Source organism: Microcaecilia unicolor, chromosome 2 (genome assembly GCF_901765095.1).
Source record: "Microcaecilia unicolor chromosome 2, aMicUni1.1, whole genome shotgun sequence".
NCBI classification, from domain to species: Eukaryota; Metazoa; Chordata; class Amphibia; order Gymnophiona; family Siphonopidae; genus Microcaecilia; species Microcaecilia unicolor.
Window position 1 is genome coordinate 208,253,734 of NC_044032.1, and position 17,655 is coordinate 208,271,388.

Below are 17,655 nucleotides of genomic sequence, written 5' to 3' on the forward strand. Positions count from 1 at the left end.
CGCTTGGGTGAGTTTATACTCTGAGAATTCTCCCTCTCCATAAAAATTTTTTTTAATATATTTTACACAATTTGTCTGGCCAATCCTCTATCATTTTGGTCTTCTTATTACACTCTGGTTATTTGATATTCTGTAGGAATATTATAGGCATCTACATAGTTAGCACGTACTAAAAACACTATCACGCCTCTAGCACACCTTAGTAAACAGTGCCGTAGGTTTAGTGGTTAAATCGGACCACATAAAAGTCAGTCCTATCGTTATGTGGTTTTTGCATTGGTGGTTAAGTGCTGAATATGACACTCAAGTGTATAAGAGACAGCCAGCTACATAGATGTGGATATTCAATGCCAGTGCCTGGACATGGCCTGGCATTGAATATCCAAGAATAATGCCAGGGTGGCTAAAAAATAATGCTCAATGCTGCTGGCTGAATTCTACCCGATGATGTCATTACAAAAAATAATGAGTGTAAAATAGGACGTGAAGTCTAACATTCGTTGTAGCATGAAACAAGAAAAGATTTTGTGCCTCGTGTGCTTATTTCTGCAAGATATATTTACTGACCATGGGTGAGCATCACCCACCTGCAGTGACCTACTTCACAGTATAAGCCAGTGTTACTAAAATGTATCCTAAACATTTAAATAAATAATGGCTAATCAGTCTACAGACAATTTATGAAACATCCCTCAGCTCTGAGAACTAGTAACTTGCGTTATTAGTTGTGAGTGTCTTCTAATCTGGACTCTGGTTAAAAAACAAACAAGCCAAAAATTGCAGATAAACCATTATCAACTGCCCAGTCCTCCACAGCTGGGTTCATGTTTTCTACCCAGCTGTTGTAACTGTGTGTGATGTTAAAGTGTCTGCTGCTAAACTGAAGTAGGCGGGTGAGGGTCAATAGCTTTCAATGCTGGCTATAAGATGGTTGCACTCAAAAGCTAAGGATTTTAAGTCTTCCACTCAGTGTATTGCTAAATTTATTTTAAAAAATGTATCTGTTGACCAATTACGATTTTTCACCTAACTGCTGCTAGCTTTCAGGACATGATAGATTCTCTTTAACAACCAAAACATGATATCCATGCCAGCTGACACTCTAGTCACTTGAGTAGAAATGTTGCCTGAAGGCCTCAGTTTGCATTCACCTCATACTCCCAGGAAGTATACTGCAAATAGTTGGTGGTACCAAGGTAAGCGACTTTGATCCTTGTGTATCAGCCACTGACTTTATTTCAAGCTAATTAATTTATATATAGCTGTAATGCAGTGGAATAGCCAGATGGCTAATTTTGGGTGGGCTGAGCCCAAAGTGGTTTGACATAAAATTCTCTCCGCCCTTATGGTCCCCTTACCCCACCAATGATGCACAATCTCTGAACCCCCCTCCCCCCCCGATGTACCTTTAAAAACTTCACTTTTGGAGGTCGCAGCAGGGAGCTGAAATTAAGACATACTGCTCGTGGTTCTCCCCAGAGCCTTCCCTCTGACGTAGTGTCAACTATGCAGAAACAGGAATTTGCATAATAAGGAATGCTCTGGGGCTGGCCATAAGCAGTGTGTCTGAATTGCTGCTGTTGCAAGTGACCTCCAGAAGCAAAGAAAAGTTTTAAAAGGTACACGGGGGGGGGGGGGGGGTAAAAATTCTGAGAGATACTGGATTGTTGGTGGGGAGAACACGGGAGGAAGGGAGGGGAGAGAGCAATGGAGGACCACAGGTGGGTGGACAGTGAAATTGAGAGGGAGAGATGCCATGGCAAGGGTACAGTGCTGCAGGTTGGGCCTGAACCCAAACTGGGTGGGCCCCAACCCACCTGGGCACACCCATAGCTAGGCCACTGCTTTAATGCAACTCTTTTTCAGTATTTATAACTTAATGTGTAGCACTTCTGGATATCATTATATAATCATGTTGCTGCACATAAAGAGCGGGGTAACCTACCTCAGTTTCTGAAATAGTGTGATGCAAAGTTAATGAAAACATTTGGGCCTATATTCAAAAGTACTTATCCAGATAACAGCACCTGCTATCCAAATAGGTGCTGCAGACTTGGATATTCAAAGGCACCATCCAGTTTCTCTGAATATCTTTACACATACCCTTTACAGTACGTGAATGGTACTGAGGTGGATTGTGGGTAGAGCCAGGATGGTTCCAAAACTTACCCGTAAAGTGATAATATTCAGTCTGCTATCCAAATAGTCTGGGTAACTTAGGATAGATATGGGTCAATATTCAGTCACCGCGGTCAATATTTTTTTTTAAACACTTGCTGTGGTGGTCAAAAAATGTCCAGATATTTAGCAACACTATCTGGGTAAGGCAGTCAGTACCAGAACTTATCCGAATAGGGCAATATCCAGATGACAGGACACAGACACTTCCCTCTAAGCTGAGAGGGAATCCTCCTACTGTATTGCTGCCAGTGGGGGTGGAGCTTCAAAATTGTGTTTTCAATCGTTAGGGACTGGCAGCTTTGTCCTGCAGAAATTGCCTGTCCCTCCCTATTGAAAATGTGATAGTGAAACATCACCATCCACTGGCAGGACTGTAAGTGAAGGATTCCCGCTTAGCTTAGAGGGAACAGTGGACATAAAAAATGTATTAATGCACAACAGATACCACGATATAACCACTGTAAATGTATAATGCATCTATCAATAACCAGTTACAAACCCATTTCAATGATCATCAGGTTCAGTTTGCTTCTTCAACAGCATCTATTTTGCATCCTTTTTAAAATATATATTTGTGACATTATTTATTTGTGACATTTATATCCCACATTATCCCAAACAAGTTTTAGTTCAAAGTGGCTTACAATAAACAGTATAGGATACATAACAAAGAAAGTAAGTTGTTGTAAGAATCCAATGTTACAATACAGTATCATAAACATACTGGGATAGCTATGGATATTTAACATTGAGAAAATCTATTATGAATGAGAAATTGTACATGAAGCAAATATATCCATTCTCCCCACAACCACACAGCACATATCCTACTGCACACATACACTCCTCTCATACATCCCCCTCCCCACCTTTCACACTCACCATACCTTATATGCTCATGTCACTGCATTTGTTTGAAAGGACATGGAAAATGTAAACAACATTTATTTTGTCCTTTCATAAAGGCAGAACTAAACTTCAAAATGACAGATTTCTTTCCATGTTAATTTTCAGCATTTTTTTCTCCCAGTGTTAATAGCTATCAGGCACCATCTAACTTTGAACCTGTGACCTTCATGTTGAAAGGTAATTGCCTTCTATGAAGAGATATTCTGCCTCTTGAGTGTGCTATAGCTAGCACATACCTAGGTGTGTCCTGTATTTCTGGTAATCTTATTTCCTGTGGTCTGATTCAGCAGGAACCCGCTAAGGGCAGGTTTGAGGATTTCTGTCCCACCTGTAGTCTTGTTTCCTGTTGCTTTACTGTTCTCCTGAGGCTTTAATAGTAGACTAGGACAAGACAAGAACTAGGATATCCAAGACAATCCTCATTCTTGTCTTGTTCTAGTCTAGTATTGAAGCTTCAAAAAACCCTGCTAAGGACTCTGTGACAGAATGAACCAACCAAAGTAAAGATACAAAAGATGTATTCAGTTACCTTAATTTAAAAATAAAAACACAACTTGATAGAAGAACTCAGCTAAATTTGAGTCTAATCTGAAAGGACAAGGGAAAAAAAAACAACAAATTGGCAGGTTTATTTCTAGTGTCCTTGAATTTCAGCATTCTTTTTCCAGCATTACAATACAATACAATGCAATTAGTTGTTGAGCTTCCAGACTCTCCATAGTCTTGGTCAGTAATGGGATTGAAGCAACTGGACACTTCATTCCTTTTAGCCATATTATTCTTAAATATGTTGTTCCTTTTTTCAACTGGGAAATTACTTGTATCTCTAAGTGGCAGCAAAGTGACTAAACACTATTTTATAAGAACTCGAGTAAGTGGCATAGCCTGAAGCACTGTTCCCTCTAAGCTGGGTAGGAGTCCTCCAACTGCATGGCTGCCATTGGGGGGGGGGGTGCTTTAAAATTGTGTTTTCAATCGTTAGGGACAGGCTTGTCAATCCATATTGAAAATATGATACTGAAACAGCACCCCTCATCGGCAGAACTGTAGGTAGAGGGAATAGTGGCCTGAAAATGCAGGGTATGGTCCAAAATACTGCAGCTAGAGTTTTCTTGGGCAAAAACATGTCAACAGAGAATGTCACCTATGTTGGCAGAATTACACTGGCTACCAATTTTGTCAAAGGATAAAACTTAAAATTCCTTTGTTGACTTTTAATGCAGTGAAGAATGACTGCCCTGAATATTTAAATAGGAAGTTGAAAACCTACGTCCCCAGGGGGTGCTTTTACTAAGGCACCCTGAAAAATGGCCTGCACTGGTGTAGATGCATGTATTGGACGCAAGCAGGTCCATTTTTCAGCGTGCCTGCAAAAAAGGCCTTTTTTTGTGGCCAAAAATGGATGTGCGGCAAAATTAAAATGAGCGTGCATCTATTTTGGGCCTGAGACCTTACCGCCACCCATTGACTTAGTGGTAAGTTCTCACTCATTAACTGGGCGGTAATCATCAGCGCGTGTACACTGCCAATTACCGCCCGGTTAGTGCCATGTGGTAGAAATTTTCTCTCGTGCATTTTGGATGTGCGTCCATAGGAGCCAACTCTGTGGGTGCTGTGGGTGCTTGAGCACCCCCAATAGTGAACAAACTATTTATTGTGTCCAGGGAAGAATAATTTTCATTGAGTTTAGCACCCCCAATAATTTTGAAAAGTTGGCTCCTATCCAGCTAATTTTCGAAAGAGATCGCCAGCCATCTTCCAACACAACTCGAGAGATAGCCGGCGATCTCTTGAAACTGGCCAAATCGGTAAATCGAAAGCCGATTTTAGCCGGCTTCAACTGCTTTCCGTCACGGAGCCAGCGAAACTTCAAGGCAGCGTGTCAGTAGGGTAGTGAAGGCAGGACAGGGGCGGGACAGGTGCATGCTCACGAGATGGCCGGCTTCGCCCGATAATGGAAAAAAAAGCCAGGCTTGACAAGCATTTTGCCGGCTTTACTTGGCCCCTTTTTTTTCACGACCAAACTTCAAAAAGGAGCCCCAAATGACCACCGGAGGGAATCGGGGATCACCTTCCCTTACTCCCCCAGTGGTCACCAACCCCCTACCACCCAAAAAAAACTTTTTTGCCAGCCTCTATGCCAGTCTGAAATGTCATACCCAGCTCCCTGACAGCAGTATGCAAGTCTCTGGAGCAGTTTTTAGTGAGTGCTGTGCACTTCCGGCAGGTGGACCCAGGCCCATCCCCCCCTACCTGTTACACTTGTGGTAGTAAATGGGAGCCCCCAACCCCCCCCAAAACCCACTGTACCCACCTGTAGGTGCCCCCTTCACCCCTTAGGGCTATGGTAATGGTGTAGAGTTGTGGGGAGTGGGTTTTGGGGGGATTTGGGGGGCTCAGTACCCAAAGTAAGGGAGCTATGCACCTGGGAGCTATTTTTATTTTTATTTTTAATTTGTAGAAGTGCCCCCTCGGGGGCCAGTGCACTACAAATGCTGGCTCCTCCCACAACTAAATGCCTTGGATTTGGCAGGGTTTGAGATCGCCGGCATTAGTTTCCATTATCGCTGAAAATCGATGCCGGCCATCTCTGACATTTGGCCGGGTCCAACCGTATTAGCGAAGAAAATGATGGCCAGCCATCTTTTTCGAAAATACGGTAGGCTCCGCCCATTTACGGAGCCGGCCCCAGATATAGCCGCCCATAGAGATGGCCGGTGCCGTTCGATTATTCCCCTCTATGTGTGTGTCAAACATAGAATTACCACCCAGGGCACATGGTAGCCGGGCGACAGCTCTAATTTGATGTGTGTTGGACACGCATAGGAGCCTACGTACCTTAGTAAAAGGGCCCCATGATGTCCTCTGAGATCTGGCCAAGAGCACCTTTTTGAGATTCCAACAGTTAAAAAAGTGAAAGGAGAAAGGGTGAGGTCAAGGATGTTCCCTGTTATGGTCCCTGTTTGGTAGAAGAGTTTACCAAGGGATCTTTATTTAGAAAATAATATGAGGAAATATAAGAAAGCGTTAAAAACTCAGCTCTTTATCTCCTAATTTAAACAGGAATTGAAAATTGTCAGATGTTGGCTTAAACTGTGGGGAGGTTTTGATATTTTTGTGAGTTTTAGAATTAGGGATTTTTGTATTGTTAGTAATATTTTGATTTTATGAGCGTTTTTATGTAAACCACTTAGAGCAATTGTTCATTTGTACGGTGTAGCAGTATATAACAATTTTAATAAACATAAACATGGGTGGAGCTTAGAAGATGCACAAGTAGAGCTGTCACTTATGTGTGCAACTTACAGAATATCATAAACACCCTTGCTGCCAGTCTATGGTTGGTGTAATTGCAGCCACATAAATATTATGCATGCCAGTGTTGGGTTATGCTATTATTCTATAACTGAATCTGAGGCTGTTATAGTATAGGCTCTCACTACATGGTATTGGGTCACCTAAAAAGGGGCTCCCAATTATAAAATTAACCCCATAGAGTACGAGTGGAAATACACATGTAGAATAGATGTGTATTTTCAGCAGTGCACACAATACATGCAGTGCCTAAGTTTCATGCACACTTGCTATACATAGCAGGACATCCCATTGCAATATTGACCTGATGATAACATATTCTAAAGCCTTGATGTCTAATATTTTGCAGATAAGTATGATTTATCATGCCATGCCTTAATAATAAGGCTTTGAAGTAAAGTGCTGCACGGGAATGGGGATTGTGGGAATCCTGTGGAACCCTTGGAATTCCTGTGGATATGGAAGAAGTTGCCATGGATTTCCTGCAGGGATGGAAAACGTTACCATAGGTTTCCCGAGGGGATGGAAGAAATTACCAGGGGATTCCCACAGGAGTGTAGTCAAAATCTCTGGTGACTCCAGAATGAGGCTTGGAATGGACTGAGAGAGGCAATTGGTGCACCAGAATGAGGCTTGGAATGCCCTGAGAGGCAGCTGGAACACCAGATTGATGCTTGAAACACTCATTGGTTGAATAGTGAATACCATCCAAAAACCATGGGAGGCTGTTGGGGTTGGGAGGAAACAGAGGGCTGTGAACAAGTAAATAATAGTGTCAACTCCTACAGATATGGGTGGGGATGGTGGAGATTAATTGTGGGGATGGAATGGATCTTAGTGGGTACAGGTGAGTATGCATTAGATTCCATTGGGGATAGGCGGGAATGTGTGAAATTTCTGTGCCCATGCAGCTCTTTATTTTGAAGTTCACAAGGGGCTCCTCAGGGGCTAATTACATTTCTATCATTCTCTTCTTCCCATGTTTCATTCTGGACACATCAAAAAATTAATATCAATTTCATCCAACATGCTTCTCAAAATGTTTTGGGTTTTCAGTGCCCTCTATGACAAGTTAAGCCATAGGCAGCAGAATGAGATGGGCCACGGTGGTCATGGCCCCACCAATGTTTTGTCCAATGCAATATCAACAACTAGAGAGCTTGGTGATGGGCTGAAGATTGGTTTGTATAGTTCCGCCACACAAAAAGATGTTCCACTGCTCCTGAGTTAAGCAAATCCATGCTGAACAGATGAGCTTCTGTGGCTTCATCTCATTCTATTTTTTTAGCAGTCTACTGTACATGTGATAAAATCAGACAGCCAGGTCTCTGTAATTTCTTTCTTATCTCTGTAATTCTTTCTAGGGGCTACTCATCAGTCTTCTGTGTACAGTTTAATGTTGTTTTCACTCTTCCCTTAATCATTCATTCCCTGGCACTAGTCTGATCTTGAACGTGATCTAAAGAGCAGACCTTTGCAGTGTATGTGTGTGTGTGAGAGAGAGAGAGAAAAAGAGAGAGAGAGATGTGACTGGTTATCAATTTCATACATCTAGTTAATTGGTTTCTCATTTATTGTGACCGTCCATACAACTCTGGCATACCTTCATTTCCTTGCAACAGTCTGAAGTCACTAGGAGGCCACTGTGCTGGGCACGCTTGTGGTACAGTGGAACCCCATCCTCCCCATCCTGTACCCCCTGGCAGGATGAAGAGGATCCTGAGGCCTGTCTCCAAAGCTCGGGCCCAAATGAAATGAACTCTGGAAAGGTAAGCATGCTACTTATTATGAGGTGTCCCTATACATCTTTGACATTAGATTTTGTGCCCTAACACCTATGAAGTTTCTAAGTATTCTGCTGGGTTACTAAGAACTGCTCCATCACCTTTAGCAGCCTGTATGGTTGGTGAGTCACTTTGTGTTTCTAGCCCTCTAACTGGCGATCCCCAAGGTAGCACTAACCACATGAATATGTGAAGGGGCCAGAGCTGTTGCTGGGTCAGACCAAAGGTCCCAGAAACTCCGTAGCCTGTTTTCAACAATTGCAAGTCCAGGTCACAGGTATTTAGCAGGATCTCAGGCGTTACACACCAATGAGTATGCACTGTGTCTCAGACCCCATAATTGTTAGCTCATATACACTGGCCTCTGTAAATAGGAAAACAATGCTTACTCCTGCCAACCCAGGTATGTGGGGTTGCGGCAGGGGTTGAGAGTGGCAGGGAGGCTGGGCAAAATGTGCCCCTCCCCCACTTTGGACTCAGGCATCCCCCCCCCCCCAAAATCGAGGTCTGTCTACGCCTCTGCCCTGTTCAGTTGTTGCAAAGTGTGTGCGCTTTGATGCATTACTATTGATTTTGTTCATTCCTCATTGCAGATGGCTTATACTAGGCCCTGGCCACCTCATGCAACAGCAACAGACGGAAACAGCAGAACTACAAGAGGAGAAGGAGGGGAAGGGAACAGAGTTGCAGGAAAAAGAAGTGGAAAATAACATCAAGGAAGAAGAGGAAAATGAATATGAACGTGAGGAAGAAGAAGGAATTCTCCTTCCATCACCCATGACATGGCAACTTGCCCTACCTGCCCCAACAGGAAAACCTTCCCCATCCTCCTACCAGCATGCTCCTCCATCCACTAGGGGCAGCAAAGTCTGCATCAGCTTCATAGTCAGTGCTCCTACATCAGAATATGCAGCTGCTGCTGCACACAGCCCAGACCAAATGCTGAATTGATTTCTGTCCTGAGGATCTCTGCAGCTTTTTGGCCTTGGAAATAGACACCCTATGTGATGCAGGCTCTCAGGTGTTTTCACATCCAGGAATGTATTTTTGTTGTTGTTTAAACAGTTCCAGATCAATGTTCAAAGCCATTTATCTGAATACCAGCCACCATTATCCAGATAAATGACTTCACCCCTGCATATACCCCCTTACAAATACACACTATTCCCTGAATCCTATATAGGTCACCCAAATTTCTGTGCAGATTCCAGATCTCCATGTGAACAATTAGTTAATGAGCCATTAGCAATCAATAATTGGTGTTAATTGGACTTACACATGAATCTGCCCTGCGCCCTATTCTATAAAATGTGTTCCTAAATTGTGTAGGCTGCAACTCAAAAGGGGGTGTGGCTATGGGAGGGGCATGAGCAGGTCAGGGGCATTCCAAGAATTTAGCCATGATGTTATAGAATAGTATTATTTTTGTGCTCAACTTTCATTAGTTGCACACCAGCATTTACACCAGGTTTCAACAGGTACAAGTGATTGCACCCAAAGTTAGGTGCCAGATCCAAGCTAAGCTAGTACATAAGAACTTAAGAATAGCCATCCTGGTTCAGACCAATGGTCCATCTAGCCCAAAATCCTGTTTCCAATAGTGGCCAAGCCAGGTCACAAGTACCCGACAGAAACCCAAATAGTAGCAACATTCCATTCTACCAATCCCAGCGCAAGCAGTGGCTTCCCCATATATGTCTCAATAACAGACTATAGACTTTTCCTCCAGGAACTTGTGTAAACTTTTTTTAAACCCAGATACCCTAACCACTGTTACCACATCCTCCGGCAATGAGCTCCAGGGTTTAACTATTCATTGAATGAAAAAAACATTTCCTCCTTTTTGTTTTAAAGGTAGCAAGCTTTGCAAAATACTAGTCTTGCACAGATCTTCCCAGCACCTAACTTTGGGTGCCATTTACTGAACCCCCTTCCCCCCTAAGTAAGCTAAGCAGGCTATTGCAGGATAGTGCTTATGTGCTGGGATCAAAAGAGAAAGAAGATCTGCGATGCATGCACAGCAGAACAAACAGCAGAGCCACAACTGTAGAAAGTAAAAGCAAGGACTTTAATTTGACTAAATAAATACTTCTGCCTAAATATTTAGTTGGGAGGTAACCAGGATGCGCTGATCCCAAATATTCAATACTGAGCCATTTCCAGTGACCGGCATTGGTTATTTAGGTGTTTTTTGGCCAACTATTTAACCAGCCAACCCGCTATTCAGCACTGGGCCAGTTACGTTTAAACTGGTCAAAGATATTCCACCTATTTTGGCAGTCTAATTTGGCTGTCAAACTTAGCCTACAATGTGCTTAATAACGGAAGATAGCCTGTTGTATCACGCAATATAACTGGCTATCCACTAAGCACTAACCAGCAAAATTCAGCAGGAGATAGCCGGAGATTTCCTGCTGAATATTGCCGGATAGCTGGTTAAGTACCATTTAATCAGCCAGGAGTCATTGCTGGCTGGTTAAATGCTTAAAAATCATCCATCTTGCTTTCACTTTTTACAGTTATTGGTCTACTGTTTGTTCTGTAGTGCATAGGTGCTTACATGCATTTACATGTATGTGCTCACATATATGTAAAAATGCTAGTGATCTAAGCATTTACATGCATAACACACATGAAAATGTGAGTGCCTGGGTCACAGAACTGCTCTTATAGGATCAAGCATGGCAGAGTAAAAGTGGAGCTGGCAGTTATCTTATTCACTCTTTTATCCAGATCGTAACTTTATTTAGTTACCTAGCTGGTTAGTGGTTTGAGTATCCATGAATAATTTAAATGTTGCAGCCGGGGTTTAAAACAAAATGCCAACTGCAGAGTTAAAATATTGACTCATTCTTTTTCTGAAGATTGTATATTCTTATGTAAATGTATATAAATGGCTCCAGTTCTGGTTATTTCAAGTATCATCTGTCTGTTTGATATTGTGTCAAAATATTGTGTACATTCACATTTTTATACCTTTCTACAAGTAAGTGTCGTCCAAAAGCCTGCCTGTCTGTCAGAAGAGCAACCCTGTTGTGAAATGCTGATTTAAAAAGCATCAGGGGCTTGGCAGAGTCCAATCCAGAGAAGGCCAGTGTTTTTTGTGAAGATGGGAAACCATTAGGTTGATATGCAAAGTGATTTATCTGGGCAGAATCTTCTTCCTGGTTAAATCATGCTAAGGAGCCAATATTCAGCAGCACTTAATAGGACAATGCCTCCAAATATTGCCTCTGATTGCCACTAGTCTTGCTGGTTAGTGCCAGGGCATTCTGGGGGCAGAGTCATGGAGGAGATGGGAATTATGAGGGCACCAGCGATATTCAATATCAGTGCCTTCATAGCTGATGGGTGTAAATATTTAGGGTGTATTTACCCCTCCCAATATAGTGGTCTACCCACTAATACTTAGGAAGAATTGAACCACCCAAGGCTGCATCAGTTTGTTATTTATTAAATAGCTTATCAAGTACTTGTACAAATAGCAGGTCAGAGATAACTCACTGAGAGTACAGAATATTACTACATAAAATTACCTCTATATCTGAGACTCCAACGAATATACAAGCACCATGTACAGTCAATTATGGGAATATAATACCACAGCTACACATAGGTGTTTTCTGGGTGTGAGTCTCTGATGCCAATGACAATTAGTGGATATAAAAGACTCAAAGTTACTTATGAGAAAGCAATTGGGTTCCTTGCCAATTCATGGATACAATTAATTGGTTTCTCATGAGAGAGCAGCTCTGTGGCTGTCTCTCTGGCTTGAAGTAGGAAGTACACTCATTTTTATATGTCCATTCAGGATACATGTAATATGACAGTAATTACACCTTATTGGATCTATGCTTATGTCATAGTTAACACTGATTGGCTATGCTAATGAGTTGGATAATATTTACTGGAAAGGTCAACAATAGACTAGCTTTTACTGGAAGACTAAGTCATCTTCCTCAAAACACTTTCTGTCTTTCTGAACATCTGTTACCACCATATTGCCACATTCATGCAACTCTGCAAGTTAGACCCTCGCCTTTGCTTATTCTTGCAGATGTCTCAATAGCTCATGAGCCCTTGTGTAACACTGGAGTTCAAGTCAGAGTCACAGGCCTTTAAGTTTTTCTCTCATTTTAGATCCTGAACCAAAGTCAGGCCTGGGACCAAATAATAATAATATTCATATGTCATGTAGAACTGCACAAAAGGCAATCCTAACTTTGCCTGGTTTGCTCTGCAGGTTTGGCTTTCAGTATTGGCCATACTCCCATAACATCTGGGTGCCATTAAAGACCTGAATATTCAGTGCCAGTGACCATGTAGATTCCAGCATGGAATATCTGGGATTAATTTAGTTGGTGATGGTCAGCACTTAAAGAAACATTGACAATCACTGGCTGAACTAGAGCCCAATTGAAAGCAGGATCTTGTATTTCTGCTGAAACCAAATCTGCGACCAAAATTGACCACTTGTTTTCAGCCAAAACCGAAGACAAAAATGAAACTGGTTCTGCTTTCCCCACCTGACCAATAAGTGACCCCCTCCTGGACCCACCTGCTGGCAGCAGCCCCCCTCCCAAACCCAACCCTTGGCGGCAGCCCACTTTGTAACTCTCCCCCATGGCAGCTCCCTTGTGACCACCCCCCCCCCCCAAGCGGCAGATCTCTGCAGTCATATTGAATTGGAATCAATAGAAGCAGGAGCGACTGAAGATTGCTCCTGCTTATGCTTGTTCTAGTCTCAATATGGCTTCCGGGACAGCCTGTGGCAGGCTCATGAGACTTCTGCTGGAAGTCCTGGAAGCCATTTTGAAGGAGGAGCATCACTGGGCAGGAAAGAGTGGGCATTGTTCCTGCCCCTGAAGAGGCCACTAGACCACCAGAGTTTCTTAAGGTAGGGCTGGGGAGGGCCTATTGGTGGTCAGGTGACTTGGCCCAGAGAGTGATTACAGGGGGTTAGAGGTGTGGTGGAGAGTGACCACAGGGAGGAGGAGGAGATTTTCAATTTTGGTGCAAAATCTAGAACCGAACCCAAAATTTGGTTGGCCTACTAGGCTGAACATTGATACCCATATTGTTAGGGTACCTCACAGATGGTCACTGTACCTCACATTTATAAATTTACACTAATAGGCCTCATTTTCATTAGCAGATCCTCACTAGTGGCACTCAGGGCCGGCCAAACCAATAGGCAACACAAGGTGGTCGCCTAGGGCAGCAGTTTCTAAGAGGGCAGCAAAAAGCAGCTGCAGCCAAAGCCAAACAGTAAGTCCTGGCAGCCACAAACTCAAAAAACCATCAGCACTTTCTTTTAACTGCAAGACAAGGTTTAATATTTAAAAGCATGAATTCCAATTATGTGTTTTTATAGAATTGATGTAGGCTGATCATGATTGTAAAGTTTACTTATCATAATCTTGGAGGGGGAGCTGCAGATACTCATGTAACTTACAGTCTATTGAATTAACACGGGCAATTCTAAGTGCTAAGAATTATGTGCATGTACATGCTTATATAAGCCAACACACACAGAAGGTGTTCTCTCCACAGAAGAACAATGAAGCAAAGAAAACAGTGGAAAACACAAAAGTGTCCTCTCTCAAGTGGTGTCTTCTTAAACAAGGTCTTTATTGCAAAACAATTAAAACAACGACCTGACACGAATCGTGTTTCGGCCGTATAGGCCTGCGTCAGGGGTCTATAAATAAACATAAATACAAATCAATAAACGAACATTTAGATTTCATGTGAAACATACTGAAATAAAAACATATATATATATATCGAAAGACTTTTAAAATGAGGTTTAAAAATACATGCATAGAGGAACATACCTATTCACTTCCAATCAAGGAAGAGAATATGTGGATAAAAGTACTGGTCAAATTTCTGCAAATTGAAATGCTCTGTGATAAAGCGATAACAAAAAACAAATTTCATATAATGTTATCAAATAAATATAATTATAACCCAGAACCATATATCCATATTTCTTGAACATCCAATTCATATTATCTATAGATCTGTGACCTTTCTCATACTCACTATATAATGATTTTATTCATTTGCAGTTCGCATCTACATATTTTGTTCCTCTGGTTTCTGTATTATTTATTTGTCTTTTTGTTGTTTGGTGCTAATAATTGTAGAGATGCATATACATCAATATTTGCTGTTTTATTAACACTTATGATTCACAATCCCCTCTTTCTAAATGTTTCAATAATATGAATTGGATGTTCAAGAAATATGGATATATGGTTCTGGGTTATATTTATATTTATTTGATAACATTATATGAAATTTGTTTTTTGTTATCGCTTTATCACAGAGCATTTCAATTTGCAGAAATTTGACCAGTACTTTTATCCACATATTCTCTTCCTTGATTGGAAGTGAATAGGTATGTTCCTCTATGCATGTATTTTTAAACCTCATTTTAAAAGTCTTTCGATATATATATATATGTTTTTATTTCAGTATGTTTCACATGAAATCTAAATGTTCGTTTATTGATTTGTATTTATGTTTATTTATAGACCCCTGACGCAGGCCTATACGGCCGAAACACGATTCGTGTCGGGTCGTTGTTTTAATTGTTTTGCAATAAAGACCTTGTTTAAGAAGACACCACTTGAGAGAGGACACTTTTGTGTTTTCCACTGTTTTCTTTGCTTCATGCTTATATAAGAACATAAGAATAGCCATACTGGGGCAGACCAATGGTCCATTTAGTCCAGTAACCTGCTTCAAACAGTGGCCAATCCAGGTCACAAGTACCTGGCAGAAGCCTAATTAGTAGCAACATTTAATGCTACCAATCCCAGGGCAAGCAGTGTCTTCCCCCATGTCTGTCTCAATACAGACTATGGACTTTTCCTCCAGGAACTTGTCTAAACATTTTATAAACCCTGATATGCTAACTGCTGTTACCACATCCTCCGGCAGCAAGTTCCAGAGCTTAACTATTCATTGAGTAAAAAAATATTTCCTCGTATTTGTTTTAAAATTATTTCCATGTAATTTCATTGAGTGTCCCTGGTCTTTGTACTTTTTGAAAGAATGTTGAAATTTCATGCATAGGTGTGCACCTACAAGTGTAAATGCTAGAATGTCACCTAGGTGCTGTTCTGCAAATACCCACTTACATAGGACCAGATTTAGAAAATAGTGGCTTGAGGATGGTGAAAAGCCAAACTACATTTCCCAGGAGGCAATAGGGTTGGAGCTGGGGAAACAGCAGGTACTTGAGGAACCTGGGAGAAGGGTGAATTAACAAACTCCTAGTTGCTTGATTACTAATACCTCTCAAGAGACATAGCCAGGGCACACAGCATGACACAGCCTATGGGGAAAGGAGGAAGGATTTCCCTGAGAAAGTGGGTGATTAGCCACTGTTGCAAGGTTCCATCTCCTTGCTTGTCTTCCTAGGTACAGGCAAATAAACCTGGGGAGATATTTGGTCTCCACAATAGGTAGCTGGGGAGACTGAGGAAGGAAAAGAGGTTGTGTATTTAAAAGCCCCTGAGTGAAAGGGTGAAAACCAGTCTAGGAAGAAAGAAGTTTGCAGGAAGCTACCTTTGATTTGGCTTTATAGGAAGCTTTGATTCAAGTTTGGGGAGATTTTCCGTCTTACCCAAATTATAGAAGGGAAGTGAAAAGAGAGGGAAAGCTTAATGGTGCATCTGTAGTTGCAAAAGGTTGCTCTGAAATATGAAACAGAGGTGCATAATGAGGGTCTGTTATTGCTGGGCAGTACTAGAAAAGGGAGGTGGCAGTTCAGCACATAGACTTTGTGTTAAGTGTGTGTGCATGCTGGTGTGTCAGAAAACCTGAACTGGAATGCCATGTTAAACAGGGATTGTAAAAGGGGGAAAATAAGGAATTACCTGCTGTATGGTTGTACCTGAGAAAGGAAAGAATCCCAGGTCAGTGTCATGTATGTGAATGTTTCCTTGTCTGTCTTCACCTCGCCCTCTGGTGGCCAGAACCGGTGGCTGCTATGGACTGTCACCCGTTCCAGACTTCAGCCTAGTCTGGTCCGAATCTTCCGGGCTGCCAGACTTGCTTCTCTTGTTTGTGCCTGAACAGCACCCGTAGCTGCCTTGTGAATCCTGCAGCTTCAACTTCAGCAGCTGATGGGCTTTATTAATCACCTGGAAACTTCTGTGTTTGCCTTTGCATCGTCTAAGGTCCCTGGTGTGTTGGTGCTTTGTTGCACTTCTGCCTTGTCCGGTTTCTTGTTTGAGTTTCTTGTCTGGTTCTAGTTAGTCTGTGTGTAGGTTAGCTTAGGTTTATTGCTTATTTCCTAGTCTTGTTTCTGGTCTGTATCCCTGGTCTAGTTTCTGTTTGTCTGTGTCTCTTTCTTAGTGGCTGTGTGGCAGCTTTCATAGTAACATAGTAACATAGTAGATGACGGCAGAAAAAGACCTGCACGGTCCATCCAGTCTGCCCAACAAGACAACTCATGTGTGCTACTTTTGTGTATATAAGTCTGCCCAGCACTAGCCCCGCCTCCCAACCACCGGCTCTGGCATAGACCGTATAAGTCTGCCCAGCACTATCCCCGCCTCCCACCACCGGCTCTGGCACAGACCGTATAAGTCTGCCCAGCGCTATCCCTGCCTCCCAACCTCCAGTCCCGCCTCCCACCACTGGCTCTGGCACAGACCGTATAAGTCTGCCCCGCACTATCCCTGCCTCCCAACCTTCAGCCCCGCCTCCCACTACCGGCTCTGCTATCCAATCTCGGTTAAGCTCCTGAGGATCCTTTCAGTCCTGACTCTTTTCTGTCTGTGTTCTGGCTTAGTGGCTTCTCTGCAGCTTTCAGTCCTGTCTCTTGTCTGTCAGTATTTGTACCCTGTTTCACTGGCTGCTTGGCAGCTTTCAGTTTCTGTCCTTTAGCTTGTCCATTTCCTGCTTTGTGTAGTATTGTCTGTCTGTGAGTCCTAGCCCTGTTTCCTGCCTTGCTGCCTATGTATATTCCTTTCCCCTCTGACCCCTTAGTCCCTGTTCAGCCTAGTTGGTATCCAGTTCTTGCCCTGTCCAGTAAATCCTGCCGGCCGCCTGCACCCAGGGGCTTAACTCCTGAGGAACGGCGGTCAAGTGCAGGTGAAGTCTAGCTGTTCCTGTCAGAGTTCTGCCTTGTCTCTGGTGTGGGGTGGTTTTGCCTGCCACTGCTGCTCCATGGCAGTGGCCCAAGGGCTCACGAACCTAGTTTCTGCCGTGAAAACCTGACAGTCAGTGATATGAAGATGTCATGAGATTTGTTTTGCTAAGAAACATTAAAGCTTTTGATTTTGAAAACTTTAGTGTGGCTCTGCTGTGTGTGAGGCCCTTGAAATGAATGACTGCTTAATAAGGCCTTGACAGGATTGTCTCGGTGGCCTATAGAGGGCACTATACCCAGAACATTGAGGATCTGGGACCAGGGTGGCCTGGAGTCATCACAGTACACAAGGTA

At 42.6% G+C, this 17,655-nt stretch overlaps 1 protein-coding gene across 1 annotated transcript in view; it reads left to right on the plus strand.

The window, feature by feature from the left end:
- The window catches only part of NTRK2 (neurotrophic receptor tyrosine kinase 2), a 498,274-nt gene that overhangs the window by 267,101 nt on the left and 213,518 nt on the right, over positions 1-17,655 (plus strand). The gene's annotated exons all lie outside the window — the stretch shown is intronic.